General features: G+C 56.2%; 1 protein-coding gene across 3 annotated transcripts in view; it reads right to left on the reverse strand.

Moving 5' to 3' along the window:
• MBNL3 (muscleblind like splicing regulator 3) overlaps nt 1-4437 on the reverse strand; it is a 98673-nt gene extending 94236 nt beyond the window's left edge. Inside the window, exon 1 of one of the 3 annotated variants that reach the window (XM_054213482.1) lies at nt 4309-4437. The gene's annotated coding sequence lies outside the window, so the exon portion shown is untranslated. Of the gene's footprint in view, nt 1-3049; nt 3219-4075; nt 4198-4308 lie in introns of those variants that run through there. The other 2 variants (XM_054213481.1, XM_054213483.1) reach the window with 2 other exon arrangements.
• Between the last annotated feature and the right edge of the window lie 1563 nt (nt 4438-6000).

Consider the following 6000-nt stretch of genomic DNA (forward strand, 5'->3'; position numbering starts at 1 on the left):
CCAACCAAGTCATGTTGCATCATCATGTTGCAGAAGATCTTTCTCACATTTTTCCTGCTGTGTGCTGAGGCTGGATCTGGGTAACCCAAATGCGGGATGACACGTCTGTCTGCGGTGGCCGCTCGTCTTTGGTTGGACGTTTGCACTGTTTTTAGCGCACAGCAAGAGAGTCATAGCTCTTATGACTACCTCTGGAAACCAAGATCTAAGCAAACTCTGCTTTTCAGTGCACAGCCTCCCTCTAAATGAGCAGCCTCGTGTTTCTAGTACTCATTTCAGTTTCCACACGTGACTTCTAGTATCTTCATGGTCAGAAAAGCCTGTTCCTATGAAGGCTGCGTACTCTTTCCCAACACGTCTGAGTCACACAATGGTTTGCTCCGCTGCCAAAGCCAAGCTCTCACCACCAGCATGGCAGGGGTGTCCTCCCGCAGGCATCAGTCACCAAATCCTGCCTGCAGATTCATCATCACCACCTGTGCCTGCATTAGCCACAAAGAAAATCTTCAGTTGCTTTCAGGCTCTTGACTAAGCTGCAGGCACTGGTGACTGGGAAAGCCATGGTTTGACTTGTATGTGAACGCAAACCCATTTTCAAGACACTAGCAACGCAGTTTTGCCGGCAGTTTAACTTGGCATAAACCAGTGCTGTTAATAAAAGCGGCAGTCCGGCCCCATCCTGCCCTGCCTGTGCACCCCAGGTCCTTGTGCCAACACAACTGTTTCTGGGGCCCCACGGAGAAGCGAACCAAGGAAGAAGTGATGGCCAAAACGAGCATCGCTTTCTTTCCTGTTATTCTGCAAGGTTATTCTTAATACACAAGGATGGTGAAGAGACTGGAGGCAAGGGCTGGAAGCAGGACCACTTTTTCCACCACAACACCAGCTTCAAAACTATTTGCAAGCTATACTGCAAAAGGCAAGAAAGCCAGCCTCCCCCCCTTTGCAGTCACAAGGTTTTTAAGTCCCACTTTGCGATTCCCTTAAACGTGCAGAACAGCCTCTCAAAACGTCACTTCTGGTGGCAGCGCAACTGCGAAACTCTAAGGTCCATGTATGATCTTGCTAAGATGGGGCAAGCCCAGGAGAAAACTTCTTAGGTCTGTAAAAGTCTAAGAATAACATTTAAGCTTCGTGCCAGCCGTTCCCCGACAGAGAAGGAGGAGGCAGAGTAGGCCATCGCTGCCCATGAGGTGGAACTGGGCATGAAAACCACTATAAAATCCTCTACGTGGATGCAACAACCCAACACCTCAGACGGACAACCGCCCAGCATCCCTACTTGTCGGTAATCTTCCTGTGACATGTGGGCCAGCACTGGGAGGGAGAAAACGCAGCCCCAGATCCGCTCCCTCTTTGTCCATGGGTATCCCTCACTCCCCCATGGCAGTGGGAAGGATGTGGCACCCCCACTTCTCCTGATCTGGCCAGATGCTGCAGGAGGCTGAGAAGCACAGAGGTTCCAGCACCGAGGGGCTAATTTCCTCGCTTTGGGCCCCTGCCGGTATATCCCAAACTGCCTGGAAGACAGCATCAGACCCACGACAGATGCACAGCTGTATACAGGCTGAGCCAGGTGCACATCTAAAACTCGGCCGCTTCTGGGGAGGCTGACTGTGATGGAGAGCAGGCTGCACCTTCTCCTGCTGTAAGTGCATCCCATAATACCTAGAAGCTTCTGCGCAGTCCATTGTCTTTCAAAGAGAAACACTCAAACACTGAAATAGCTCTCAAACTTTTCTGGGCCATCACTACTTTAAAATGACTTCATTTAAATATCTAACCGCATCTATATATACACACAGGCACACGCCAAGGGAAATGAGCACGAAGAGCAGGGCTGGTGCCCACAGCCTGTAACTCCGCACAGCCCCCCAGCTCCGCCTGGGCAGGACTGTGCCCCCACCGCTCCCCACCAGTCCCAACCCTCAGAGGGGAGCCCCGCCAGCACCCCGGCCCACTGGCAGGAGTGCTGGAAAGATCCCAGCCTGAAGGCTCGCCACCAGACCCCTGGCTAACACACAGCTTTTTGGGGGTATAGAGAGCAGCGGGGCCAGGGAAGTTTTAAGACCAAATTACAGAATCTTTTAAGTCCTTCAGTTCTGCATGAAGCTGAACCCCTAAGTCATTCCTTCAGCAGTTCCCCCCTCCCCAGGGCATGATTTACACCTTCATTTGTAAATAAAGCTCTGAGAAGCAGAACTATGCCACGTAAGGTGTTTCTCCAACCTGGAGAGCAGCACCGTCGCAGCCTCCATGTACTACCTTAAAAGCAAAATACCCGCAAGGAGGACCTGTAGAGGGAAAACATCTCTGCAACCCCATGGAAGCTGCTGGATGGAAACTTTAACTGCATTACTTCTGCTTCTGCATAATCCCAGAAGAACTGGCTTAATTCAGGCTGCTCCAACTCAGACACCCGATAGTTTCAACATGGTATAGACTATTACCTCGCTCTAATTACAGGATCACATTACATGTCCAACAACTGCTGCAATTTACTCTCGCCTGATACACCCCAGCTCAAAATTGCTCATCCCACCTCTCACTCCCATACTTTTTGGCATCCTTTGAATAAAGGCAGGGATACCGAGCGACGCTTCAGCATCTGATGCACGTGCACCCCAAGCCCCCCAAAGGTAAAGTCATTATTTCCTTGTGCTAATGAAGGCAACGACTTTTACCAGTGCAGAACAAACTAGTTTTAAAGAAATAGTACGGACACAACACTACCGCTCACACGCTTGTCTGTGCAAATGCATTACCGGCTTACAGCTAATAACCACCACTGCACGACACCACAAATTCACACGTCGCTCCCTGAGCCAGGCGTTGATCTCGCACAGAGCCTACTTCAGAGCAGCACGAGCTGCAGCATCAAGCCCTCGGAGTTTCACCACCTCAAAGGCAGGGGACATTCCTTACAGCAGCGCCCGTCTTGCCTTTAAGCTCAAAACCGCATCCACAGCTCCCGCTGCCATGAAAGGGAAAGGTTTTCTCCCTGTAACCATCCGCGGGCGCCTGAGCCGAATGCTAACAGGTCTCTTACTTGCGCCTCGCCACCACCTCATGCTCTACGGGGGAATCTGTCGCTCCCCGAGCAGACGAGCTGTCCGGCCATCGCTCCACGATGATTCAGCAAGGGGGTGGCTCCCCGCCGGAAGGCACACCTACCGAGAACTGTCATACCGCGGGGCTGGGGGGAAAATGGGAGAAGTTGCTCTATCTATCATGGCTGCACTTTCCAAAATGAATAGACCTGGCCTGGTAGGGTCGCGGGGGGCGAGGGGTGAAGGGTGGCATGGAGAGAGGGGGGGGGTTCCATCAGCAGGCACATGGAAATAATTCAGAGAAACATCTCGAGGCTTTGAACTATGGCACAAGTAAATCAGGGGAGAAAAAAGGCAAAAAAAAAAAAAGGGGGGGGGGGGGGGGGGGAAGCCAGACACTTTGGGAGCCAGCATCAACTTCGCCAAGCTGTGTTCTTTGTTTCCAGGCAGACTCCAGTGCGGTGGCAAGAATGAACAAATGCGCATGTCTTCGTAAGAGTCAAAAAAAAAAAAAAAAAAAAAAAGAAAAAAAAAATGTCCCCCCTCCCCTCCGGCCCCGCCGCCGCTGCCGTAGCGGTAGGGGACTCCGCTGGGCAGTTTGTGCTGCTTTTTCACAAGTAAAAGTCCGTTCCCACCCTGCTCCGAAGAGGCGTTTTGCTACGTTACGAGGCGTTCAGGCGCACGACAGCTCCTGGAACACTTTCGGCCGCAAAAATTACTTTTGCTGCGTTTTTTTTTTTTTTTTAAGATTTGTTGTTTGATTTTTAAAAAAAAAAAAAAAAAAAAAAGAACGAAACGACACCCCGGCAACGCACGACGACGCGCCAGCCACCCTCGGCAGCCGCCCGCAGACAAAGGACCGATGCGAAGCCGCGCCGACATCCCTGGGGCCCGGCACCCCCCGGGGCCCGGCCCGCTGCCGCTCCCGGGACACCCGCCAGCGGTCCCCGCCACGAGTCCAACCCCACACCGCCCCTCAGACCCATCCCCGGGCAGCCCGCGGGGGCAGCCGGCCCGGGCCTTACCTCAGCGGCGGCGGGGCTAGCAGGCAGCGGGCGGCCGCACCGTGCCACCGCGGGGCGAGCCACGGGGGCCGGTTTAGCGCGGGGGCCGGCTGCGCGCCGCCATTTTAACACCTCCCCTCCCCTCCGCCCCCCCCCCCGCCCCCCCCCTTCCCCGCGGCGGACGGACACGCGCGGCGTGAAAATGCCACTCAGCGGCGCCCCCCGCCCCCCACGCTCCCCTCCGCCGCCATTACATTGACGCAGCGGCTCCTGGTCGCCGGGCCCGCCGTGGCGGAGCTAGCAGGGCAGCAGCAGCCGCCGCCGTCGTGGCCCCTCCACCGCCTCCCGCCGCCGGGCGCACATGGTACGCTCCGGGGCCGCGCCGCGCCCCGCCGGCCGCGCGCGCCGCCGCCGCGCCGCCTGGCTGCTGCCATGGCAACCGGCCGGCCGCGCCGAGCAGGCCCGGCCCGGCCCGACCCGCCGGGCCCCGCGCACCGGTGTGGGGCGAGAGGCCGCTCGCCTGCCCGGGGTCTCCTCAGCGGTATCTCCCCGCCGGGGTCCCGGGCGGCGGCTGCGGGGTTGCCGTCCGCCGCCTGCACCGGCGTGACACGGCCGCCCGCCGGCGCACCGGAGGGGAAGCCGGGCCCGGCACCCGCACCTCTACCCGGCCGCGGGACACCAAAGCCACTGCCGCACATCCTGTCCCCAAAGCCACCATCACAGCCGCCTGCCGAGGGGCTGCATCCCCACTGCCCCCAAAGCCACCATCACACCTCCTTGCTGTGTCCCCACTGTTCCCAAAGCCACCAAAGTCACACCTCCCGACTGTCCCCAACGCCACCATCACACAACACTACTGTGTCCCCACTGTCCCCAAAGCCACCACCACAGCTGCCTGCTGGGGGGCTGCATCCCCGCTGCCCCCAAAGCCACCGTCACACCTCCTTGCCATGTCCTAGCTATTCCCAAAGTCATCAACCATCACATCCCCCCACTGTGCCCACTCTGTCCCCAAAGCCACCATCGCACTTCCTCCACTGTGTCCACCCTTATCTCCAAAGCCATCACTGCTTCCTCCTACTGAGGGGTTGCATCCCCTCTGTCCCCAATGCCACTATCACCACCCCGCTGTGCCCCCTTGGTCCCCAAAGCCCCTGATTTTGTCACCGTGCTAAGGGGCTGCATCCCCTCTGTCCCCCAAGCAACCATCACACCCCCCAAACTGTGTCTCCTCTGTCCTCAAAGCCACCATCACTTCCCCCACCCGCTGGGTCCCCTCTGTCCCCAAAGCCCCCCAAGAAGGACCGTGTACCTGCCAAGCTTGGCCACCCTTACCTGGGCTCTTCCACGCTGCAGTGCTCATTTTCACTGCTGTTCTGCAACAGAAAGTCATGGACGCCAGGACAGTCGCGAGGGAAAACAGGCGCAATGTGAAGCAGATGAGAGAGTAAATCACAAAGCCGCTGTGCACGTTCTGCATACAGCAAACGAGGAGCTAATTTCCTGGCAGCCGTCTTCAGGAGGCTTCGAGTCAGTCTTCGCCGATGTGGCCCTTGAAAACCTCACAGGCTTTGGCTGCAAGCGGCCCCGCTCATTTCTGACTTCGCATCTAATTCCTCCAAATACAGATAGTTTCATTATGCATTTTGTCAGGGTGAGCTGAAAACAACCAGCAGCTACCAGATCACTGAAGAAGACAAAGTCAATCATGTATTTCTTTAAAAAAAAAAAACTAAAAAAAATCAGCTTTTTATGGGTTTGGGTGACATTTGCTACATTTCACCAAGGATCAGCCCAAACAGAAGTGGGAAGAAGCAGCTGAGGGTTGTTTATTGCGCACGGAGTGGCCCTCCCTGACAGCAGCACTACTGGAAATGACTGTAATAAACCCGCTGGTGGTCTGCACAGCAAAGCCGGAGTCCCGATTTCTGCACCTTGTTCCGACA

Source organism: Rissa tridactyla, chromosome 9, assembly GCF_028500815.1.
Source record: "Rissa tridactyla isolate bRisTri1 chromosome 9, bRisTri1.patW.cur.20221130, whole genome shotgun sequence".
Taxonomy (NCBI): domain Eukaryota; kingdom Metazoa; phylum Chordata; class Aves; order Charadriiformes; family Laridae; genus Rissa; species Rissa tridactyla.